Source organism: Psammomys obesus, unplaced genomic scaffold (assembly GCF_907164565.1).
Source record: "Psammomys obesus unplaced genomic scaffold, mPsaObe1.curated_primary_1811, whole genome shotgun sequence".
Lineage (NCBI taxonomy): Eukaryota > Metazoa > Chordata > Mammalia > Rodentia > Muridae > Psammomys > Psammomys obesus.
In genome coordinates, this window is record NW_026585894.1 from 18312876 (window position 1) to 18323629 (window position 10754).

At 42.3% G+C, this 10754-nt stretch overlaps 1 pseudogene; it reads left to right on the forward strand.

The window, feature by feature from the left end:
- The first annotated feature begins 3638 nt into the window (after positions 1–3638).
- LOC129670948 (Y-box-binding protein 1-like) lies at positions 3639–4546 on the forward strand (annotated as a pseudogene).
- Positions 4547–10754: the final 6208 nt, after the last annotated feature.

Below are 10754 nucleotides of genomic sequence, written 5' to 3' on the forward strand. Positions count from 1 at the left end.
CATATTTTGGGAATTTTGGTTTGGGCAGATTTTAGCTATTAGGGACTTTTGATGTTTGGGGATTTCAAAATTGGGGGTTACAGTGTTCAGGATTTGTCTTCTAGTATCATGGCCCTTCATACACGTTCTTCCTTTTTTGTGTGTGGGCTTTCCAACATCTAACTCAACCCTTCGACTAGCCCATGCCTCCTCTAGGGAAGCCTTACCTGGCTTCCCATTATCACATTTGTAGCCTAGGTTAAGTCTGCATTTTCCTCAGGAGAAGATGATGTCATCTCTGAAAATATCTTACTTTAAAATGGTGTGTCAACTGGGTATGATTCTTTGATGAACTCAGTTCCTCCTACCTAGGCACCAAAATCATGACTTTTTTTTTTTTAACAAATTACTTTGAGATTGAGTTTGTTTCTTTTCATTCAAGCAGAGGCTGAAGTGGATTTGGAAAACAAAATTAGCTTTAAAGCCCACTTCTATAAGGAGTCAGCTACAGAGAGTGATCTTGTCCTTGCAAAAATGCCCTCAGTCTCTTTGTTTCTGAGAGCAGAGTTGCCATCCACCATTCTCCTGCAAGCTCTTGCTCCAGCACAGCCTCAGTGCCAAGTCTTCCAAAGGAGGACATCCTACAAGTTCCTCATAGAGAACAGTAAAACTGTTTCCATGTTCTAAAAGAGGACTTAAGTGGGGATCACTCCCCATTCTCTCCTCAGCATTTGTCATGCTTTGTGGGTCAGGAAGGACAGGAATTCATGACTCGGGTTATTTCAGCTCCCAGGCTAGCGGCATTGTTTATTCTTCTCAGTCTAAAATTTGATCTCAACCAGCCAGCTATGCTAACGCATACTTGTAATTCTAGCATGTGGTAGACTAAGGTAGGAAGATCCCAAATGAGAGTCTAGCCTGGGGCATATAATGAGACCTTCTCTCAAAATACAGTCTGGGGCCAGAAAGATAGCTCAGTGGTTAAGAGCACTAACCACTTCTCCAGGAAACAAAAGTTCAGTTCCCAGCACCCACATCAGATGGCTCATAAATGTGTGTTACCTCAGTCCCAAGTCCAGTTCTGATACCCTCTTCTGGCACCCTCACACATCACACACACACACACACACACACACACACACACACACACACACACACCTAAAACAGTCTGATATTAAAGAGACTGTAGCAACACTTAAGAGGTGGATCAAATAAGGAGATCAATGCCAGCCTCCACTTTATGAGACACTCTCAAAAAACAAAAGCAAACAAGAGACTATAGTATTAGGTGATATTGTGGTTTTGGGTAAATATGATCCTGGTGGGTTCTGCAGTTACATCTTAAGGGTTACTAAGGAACTTAGGTGAGATCCTAATATCTATTAAACAGAAGTACAACTGATGAGGTAAAACCTAAATCACAAGGATTTCAAGGGAGGATGAGGTGGGTTTTTTCTTTTTTTTTTTTTAATTGTAAACAAAGTTTAGAGTCTTATTTATGAGTGTCACAGAAATTTTCAGGTTTAAATGCAGGAAAGAAATAATGATACATTTAATCTCATGCATTTTCAGGTCTTAAGTATATTTCATTGTTATTTTAACATTCTTATTTGAAAATATTTCTCTATTGGGAGTTGGAGTGGTGTCTCAGTGGTAGAATACTTGCTGAGCATGCATGAGACCCTAGGTTCAATCTCTGATGTGGAAGAAAGAATATTGTCTCTAAATAAGCAATCTTCCTAGCAAATGTTAATTGTTCTGGAACTCTTTACTCAGCTAACAAGAGACTTTAAGTAGACTCCCTTCTTATTCTGTATCCCCTTATTATTCTTTGTCTTTATATCCCTCCTCAATACCTAAAAAAGCAATTATAGAGCTGTGTATGGTTGTACATACCAGCAACACTAGGACCTGGGAGGTCACGGTAGAAGGATTGTGAATTCAAGGCCTGTATGAGTTACATAGTAAGGCTCTAGTGAAAAGGAAAAATGTGAGGCTGCAGAGCTGACACAGTAGTTAAAAACACTGGCTGCTCTTCCAGAGGTTGCTGACACCATTTCTAGCATCTAAGTGATGGCTAACAACTTCTGTTAACTCCAGTTCCGGGGATCCAATCACCTCCTATGGCCTCTGCGGATACCACACATGCACATAATACACAGACAGACATGCAGACAAAGCATCCATGCACATACGACAAAATAGAAAGGGTAATTATAAGGAACATATCTCAGAGGATAAAGGCATAGACCATTTGTCTAGTCTTTGGTCTATTGAAAAGCATCACATGAGCTGGATAACGTTGCTACACTCCTTTAACCCCAGTACTTGGGAGGCAGAGGCAGGTGGATCTCTGTGACTTTGAGGCCGGCCTGATCTACAAAGTGAGTCCAGAGCTGCCAGGGCAACACAGAGAAACCCTGTCTCAAGAAAAGAAAGAGAAGAGAAGAAGCATCACATCATATAGAAAAGTTGCATTATCAAAATTTTATCTCCATGTATGTTCACATGTAGATAAAATTGATCGATACATGCAGTATCAATAGAGGCCAGAAGAGAACAACAGTTACCCTGGAATTGTGGTTATAGACAGTTGTGAGGTGCCATGCGTGTACCGGGAACTGAACCAAGGTCCTCTGCAAATACAACTGCTCCTAACCACTGAGCCACCTCTCCAACTTCTCTGCCACTTTTTTATTCTCAAGTTCATGAATTTTTAGAGACTCAGACCTTCTGGTAATGAAGTCAAAACCTGACTGTGCAAGCCTGATCTATCTCTATTCCCTCAGAGCCAAGGCAGGATGGCAGGGCTATATTCCTCCCTTGACCAATGTTCTATCTGTGTTTGGTCCCACTTAAGCCAGTAGTACTTCAGCCCATATGGAAGAATACTTTTGCCCTATCCTAGCCTGTCTTCCTAAACTCCGTCTTTGTCCTTAAGTACAGTTCTTGTGACATCAGAAACTTTGCTCTGCTGAAGCACTCCATGTGCACGGCTTTCTTTATGTCATAGTAGCGTCACTAGATTCTTCACTCTCGAATGTCTCAGCCGCTCCAGCATGTTAGAACATCCCCCCAATACCCTCCATGATTATGCAGTCAGGCATCTGCCTGTTTTCGTCCCCGGGAAAACTGCTTTCTAGTTCGCATCCACCAGCTACCATATTTAGGAACCTAAATATGTTCTTCCAACAGGTTTTTTTTTTTTTTTTTAAGACAGTTGCTCTAAAAAAAAAAATTCTAGACTCTACCTCCACTTTGGTTTAGGGTGTTCTCTTCACTGCACAAGGAAAAAAGCTTTTAGAATTGAAACGAAAGAAAGTAAACCGCTATCCTAATTCCACGTTTAGATGCATTTCTCCTTGCCTAGCATCCTTGCTTGGTGTGTGCGTGGAGAGGGACTGGAAAAATTACAAAAGACAAACAACCTAAACAGCCAGTGATGAACACACTTCATTCTAAATCTGGTGCTTTGTGATTTCTCATACCTTTGATGCCATAGCCATCAAGAGTTGGCTTTCGACCGGCATCATCACCATCACACCACTGGAGGAGCCGCAACCATAGCCACAGGCCCCCGTCACCACCAACGCAACCATGAGCAGGAAGGCCAAGACCCACCGCAACCATGAGCAGGAAGGCCAAGACCCACCGCAACCATGAGCAGGAAGGCCAAGACCCAGTCCCCTCCCTCAGCGCCTGGCTCCACCAGCAGCAGCAACCTAGGAGGCCTCATATCAGCGGCACCCGCCAGCCAGCCGGGACAAGATCATGGCAAGGACGGTTTGGGGAACAGTTAATTGGTTCAATGTAAGGAATGGAGACGGTTTCATCAACAGGAATGACACCAGGGACCTCCAGAAAGAAGAATAAGCCCAGGAAGTACAGTGTAGATAAGCAGTGTAGATGCTAGAGAGACTGTGGAGTTTGATGTTGAAGAAAAAAAGGGTGAGGAGGCAGCAAATGTTACAGGCCCTGGTGGAGTTCCAGTTCAAGGCAGTAAAAATGCAGCAGACCGTAGCCATTATAGACGCTGTCCACGTCATAGAGGGGCTCTATGCAATTACCACATAAACTACCAGAACAGTGAGAGTGGGGAAAGAAACAGGGATCAGAAAGCGCTCCTGAAGGCCAGGCCCAACAGCGGCGGCCCTATGGCAGGCAAAGGTTCCCACTTTACTACATGCGGAGACCCTATGGGCGTCGGCCACAGTATTCCAACCCTCCTATGCACGGAGAAGTGATGGAGGGTGCTGACAACCGGGGTGCAGGAGAGCAAGGCAGACCAGTGAGACAGAACATGTGTCGGGGTTACAGACCACGATTCCGCAGGAGCCCTCCTCGCCAAAGACAGCCCAGAGAGGATGGCAATGAAGAGGACAAGGAAAATCAAGGAGATGAGCCCCAGGGTCAGCAGCCACCTCAACGACAGTATCGCTCCAACTTCAATTACAAACGCAGACGCCCAGAGAACCCTAAACCACAAGATGGCAAAGAGACCAAAGCAGCGGATCAGCCAGCTGAGAATTCACCTGCTCCTGAGGCTGAGCAGGGTGGGGCTGAGTAAATGCCGGATTACCATCTCTACCGCCATCCGGCTTGGTCATCCAACAAGAAGAAACGAATATGAAATTCCAGCAATAAGAAATGAATAAAGATTGGAGCTGAAGACCTCAGCGCTTGCTTTTTGCCCATTGACTAGGTACACGAGAACTATCTACATTATCTATGCAGCATGGGGTTCTTATTATGTTTACCTAAAGATGTCTCTTTTTGGTAATGACAAACGTGTTTTTTAAGAAGAAAAAAAAAAAAGCCTGGTTTTCTCAATACACCTTTAACGTTTTTTAAATTGTTTCATATCTAGTCAAGTTGAGATTTTTAAGAACTCAATTTTTAATCTGTAATAAGTTTACAACTTGATTTTTCCAAAAAAGTCAACAAACTGTGAGCACCTGTTAATAAAGGTCTATAATAATAATAATAATAATAGTAATAATAATAATAATAAAGAGTTGGCTTTCACCAGGCAGCGGTGGCACACGCCTTTGATCCCAGCACTTGGGAGGTAAGGCAGGCAGATCTCCCAGTTTGAGGTCAGCCTGGTCTACAGTGTGAATTCTAGAACAGCCAAGGATAAAAGGAGACTCTGTCTCAGAAAAAAAAAAAAAAAATTCTTTTGATCGGGTTATCTAAGTTGGGTGACAGTGTAGATTATAAACCTAAAGGTCAGGAAATGTAATCAAATTCCATCTACAAACATAAATTGGGCATGGTATTTGGCCTTTCTTAAACTAGACTTGTCTTTAAAGGAATTATAACTGCTGCCACTTATGAAGAAAGTGTTACGGTGTAACGGTCAGCACTCTGCACTTTGAGTCCTGTCATCCGAGTTTGAATCTTGGTAGGACCACCGTTGGCTTTTTTGCCAGAAGTGATGGCCATATGCTTTAAGTTTTTTAAATGATTGATGAGAACTTTTGTTTAAAAAGCAGATGCTGAGACTTATGGCCAACTGTTGGACAGAGTGCATGGAATCTTATGAAAGAAGTGGGAAATAGTAAGATCTGGAGAGGACAGGAACCCCACAAGGAGAGCAACAGAACCAGAAAATTTGAACACAGGGGTCTTCCTAGAGACTCATACTCCAACCAAGGACTATTCATGGAGATAACCTAGAACCCCTGCACAGATGTAGCCCATGGCAGTTCAGTGTCCAAGTGTGTTCCATAGTAATGGGAACAGGGACTGCCTGGACATAAACTGATTGGCCTGCTCTTTGAGCACCTCCCCCTGAGGGGGGAGCAGCCTTACCAGGCCACAGAGGAAGACAATGCAGCCACTCCTGATGAGATTTGATAGACTAGGATCAGAAGGAAGGAGAGGAGGACCTCCCCTATCAGTGGACTTGGGGAGGGGCATTCGTGGAGAAGGGGGAGGGAAGGTGGAATTGGGAGGGGAGGAGGGTGGGGTTTATGTGAATAAAATGAATAAAGTGTAATTAATAAAAAAAGATTTTTGTTTTTTTTATTTTGTTTATGTTTATGTCTGTGTGCGTTTATCTGTTTCTCCGTGTTTGTGCATGTGCTTATGAAGCAGCACAGGGCTCTGGATCTTCTGAGGCTGGAGTTTCAGGCTGTTGTGAGTCACTTGACTCGGGTGCTGACAACTGAACTCTGGTCCTATGAAAGATCAGTAAATGCTCTTAATTGCTGAGACATCCTTTCAGCACACAAGGTCTTCACTATGTAGTATTGGCTGGTTGGAAATAACAGAAATCTGCGGACCTCTACCTCCTGAGTACTGAGATTAAAGGTTTGTACACCCACAGCCAGCTGATTTGCATATCCTCTTTGAAGAAATGTCTATTGATATCCTTTGAACATTTAAAAAGAAAAGATTTCTCTCCAAGTGACCCTTTCTACATGGTTATGACTCTTGCTTTCTTTATTTTTATTATTCTTAGGTATGTGTATGTACATGGTATGTGTGGGAAGGTATGTGCGCATGACTGAATTTTGCTGCAGAGTCTGGAAGTGTGGGTCCCCCTGGAGCTGGTGTTATGAGTGGTCTTGAGAAACTTGATGTGGATGCTGTAGATCAAACTAGGGTTATCTGGAAGAGCAATACATGCTCTTTAGCACTGAACCAACTCTCCAGCCCCCCTTTTGAACATTTTAAAATTGACCTGTTATGGTTTTTGTTTTGTTGTTGAGTTGATTTATAAATAGTTTCTCTCTTTCCATAGGTTACCTTTTTATGGGACTTGCTATGTAGCCCAAAGTGGCTTAAAACGGAGACTCTCTTGACTCATCCTCCCTTGCTGGGATAACAGGTCTGAGCCACCCCACTCAGTTTTACTGTTCAGTTCCAAAGCTGTTTCATTTCATTTCTAAGCATTCACATACCCCACCCACCCACCACAAAGTTCCTGATAGCAAATTGAGAACAAAGGAGAGCAACAGCTATCAAAAGCCATTTGACTTGCCCACAGGAAGAGACATTAGCAAAGAGACTGCTTGTGATCAGGAGACATGTAAAGAGGTGAAAAGGAAGTCCAAGTATCAGCTAAGATGGCAGATTGGGAACATGGAACACAGAGGCATTGATTGGCCGTACTGATTTGGAGCAACTCATTGGAACTGCCCTGTGTTGGGTGGGCATAAAAACCATGCCAGTAAGAAAAGGTTCTTGTTTATGAGGGAAAAAACATATTTTATACAGGAAAACTTAAGACAAGCAAGTGGGGTTGCAAAGAATAACCAAGCCTTGATTGTCCTGGACAGGCCCTGGCCCCACTCGGGGGTCATTTCCTCTTAGGAAATAAGTTCACAGCTCACACTCCTAGATACACTGCAATCCTAGCCCTTCTTGTCTCTTCTCTTAGCCTATGTCCAGAGAAAAATTGAACCTTCTGCATCCCTAGATTTTTTTTCTTTTTTCATTTTTTTTCCACCACCACACCCAACATTGGATTGCACTTTTTTGTGTATGAGACAGGTCCTCACTGTGTAACCTTTACTACCCTGAAATTTGCTATGTAGGCTGGGCTGACCTCAAACTCACAGAAATCCACCTGCCTCTGCCCCCAGTGCCAGGATTAAAGTCATGTCACAGCACACCAGGGTGTGGGGGGCATACCAATCCATTCTTTGCACATAGATATCCAGTTTTCCCATTGCTCTGAACTGAAATGATTCTTTCCCTATTGAGTGATTTTTGCACTCTTCCTTTTTTAAGATTTCTTTTTCTTTAAGTGTCTGTGTACAGATGCCCTTGAGGCCAGAAGTGGGCTACAGGCTGTTAGGAGTTGCCTGTCATGGGTGCTAGGAACCAAACTTGGGTTCTCTGAAAAAGCAATAAGCTCACTATACATTTACGAATGACCTTGACTTTCTGATCCTTCTTCCTTCATCTCCTAAACGCTGGGATTACAGGTATACACCATTATGCCCTGTCCTCATACTGCTGGGGATCAAAGCAAGGTTTTACTTACTAGGCAAGCATTCACACTACCCGCTGAACTGCACTCCTAGCCCTGGTCCTTGCACCCATTATTGAAACCATTGTACATTTATTATTGTGATGGCTTACATCTGCTTCCCTCACTAACCTATAAGCTCCAAAAAGGCAAGGATTCGATTGAGGTAGTTGCCTGCTTACTCTTCTTCTGAGTTCTAACTTAAAAATAGATCTTCTGGGGGTTACAGAGATGGCTCAGTGGGTAAAGGAGCTTTCTGAAGAAGCCTGATACCATGAATTCAATCCCGCATGGTAGAAGGAGTGAATCTACTCCCATAAGTTTTCTTGTGACCTACACACACAGGCCATGGAACACAGGCATATACACGCATGCATGTAACATACACAGACATGCAAGCATGCACACACACACACACACACAAACATGCACACAAATGCAAAAAAAATAAGTGAACAATCAGCCATTTGTGGTGGTACACAAAATAAATATAATTTAAATTTTGAAAATTAGTTTTCTTTTTATTTTATTGTAGTGGTGTTTTACCTGCATGTGTGCCAGATCTTGGAGTTACAGACAGTTGTGAGCTGCCATATGGGTGCTGAAAATTGAACCCAGTTCCTCTGGAAGAGCTGTCAGTGCTCTTAACTGGTAAGCCATAAAAATACATGTAAAAATAAATATTAAAATATTTAAATACATAAGTTTTCCTTTATCCCTTTCCATCTCTTCTATGGACACTAACCAAAATCCTAAGCATGCTTGCCTGCCAGAGCCCACCCGCAAAGTTGAACAATACCTGAGTGGGGAGAGAGAATTGAAAAAAAAAAAAAAAAACAAAGCACGACAAGGGATCAGCTCCAGAGGGCTGTCAGTAAAAACTGCAGCAGCCTGGTTTATTCCACAAATCCTTTCTTTAGTCAGAAGAAAGCACATCAATATAAGGAAGGGGTTTATGGAGCAGTCAAACTTATTTTCTTGGACCACCTCTCTGTGTGATCTCCAAGATCACACAAACAAGTCAAAGGACCTTGGCAAAACATCGGTAAATGCCAGGGTGGAAACATGTTTTTTGCTGAATACTCAATAACACAGCAACTTGACAAACAAGCAGCTCTCCACACTTACCCCACACTCGGGACTTTCTCACTGTTTCTCTGAATTCCAGTTCTCCACCCCCTCTTCAGACAGCTTCTTGCTGACCTCTGTTGCTGCCCTCGATTCAAAAGGCATGGTTTTCTCTCTTCTGCTTCTCCATCTCCCTCCTCTTGGCAACTGCTGAGATTTATACCTTGCCTGCCTCATGTTTTTTTTTTCTCTCAAACTCTAATAATGGAGTGCTTCTCAATCTAAGAAAGAGAGAAAGAGAGAGAGAGAGAGAGAGAGAGAGAGAGAATCAGGTTGATTTAGCTAACTATCGTACCTTTGGTAAACTAGTATAGAATAAAGGTTCAACAACACTTTACTACATGAGCAAATAAGTGTTTGGAAATACACACTGCAGTGTTTGGCGCTTAAAAAACTTCAAGAAACAGAAACTGTCGTTTTTCAACCCATTGAACCATTTTCCCAAGGCAGACTACACCTTGGGAAAATTTTGTATAGTCTACTGCTGCTCTGAGAAAGCCAGTAGCAGGGTGCAGGACGATTCAGACTTTGAAACTTGTTGGAGTTCTTTCCACAGTGGTCCCAAATCTTTTTAGTTATGTGGTCTTGGCACATTACTCAACTTCTCTCCAACCCTCAGTTTTCTCGTCTGTAGAATGAAGGCAATAATACCTATCTCATAAGGTTGTGGTGTGGACAAATGAAATATGTGTAATGTTTTCTCAAACTTCCCTAAACAAATGGCCCTTCAGTTATCTCATTACAGATCATTAGGAACTCTCTTTTCCCATTAGTTTGTTTTAAAAGGTTACCTTCTTAGCTTATTGTTCCCATTTACAAGACAATTAAAAAGCCATAAGCAGGGCAAACAGGTTTGAGTGGGTGGTATTTGATTATGGCACCGGAGGTAAAATAATCACTGAAAATTTCCTATCATAACTGAGAAATATGGCAAACAGTCTGTGTATTTTTTCCCTCTTGACCAAAATGGAACATATGTTAGGAGTATAGAACTTGACATTATAGGTCACTTCTGTGAGAATAAAGATTGGGGGACAGGGAAGAGATCTTCCATTTATTTTATGGGAAAGAAAGAAGGAAATCCCTACCTGATAGGTCTGCAGACTTTCAGTATCACAAAAGACCCCAACAAGGCTCTGCTTCTTTCATGCCCTGTAGAGGGTAAATGATTCAACATCTCAGAGTTGATAGGCTTGTATTTCATATTGGTGACTTATTAATCACTTGACCTTTTCTACTGTGCGCTTAGCATAGTAAATTATACTCTGTTCTGAAGAAGCCTGGGTGACTTAACATGACTCTTTGTAAGGTAGCCAGGCCCAGGCTCGATATAAGTCATGCACTGAACATATTGTAGCTCATCTCATTCCTTTACCATTAGTGACAGCTTAAGGCCGGCCTGGAAAGAATGAGCTAGGAAATCCAGACAAAAGAAATTATGGAGGGGATTTAATTTCCAATGTTTACCTTTGAAATCTATGACAGTAAGCGGGAGGAAAAACGCCAATGCTGTATGCTATTTTCATTTGTTTCCCTGGACAAAAAAATAACTAATAAATAAAACTCTTTCAATTAGTAGAAATAAATCCAATGGCCTTTATTTCTGAAACTGCTCCCTTTGACAGGTCTTCAGTTATGATGCTGGTGACCATCCCTTGTATAAAAA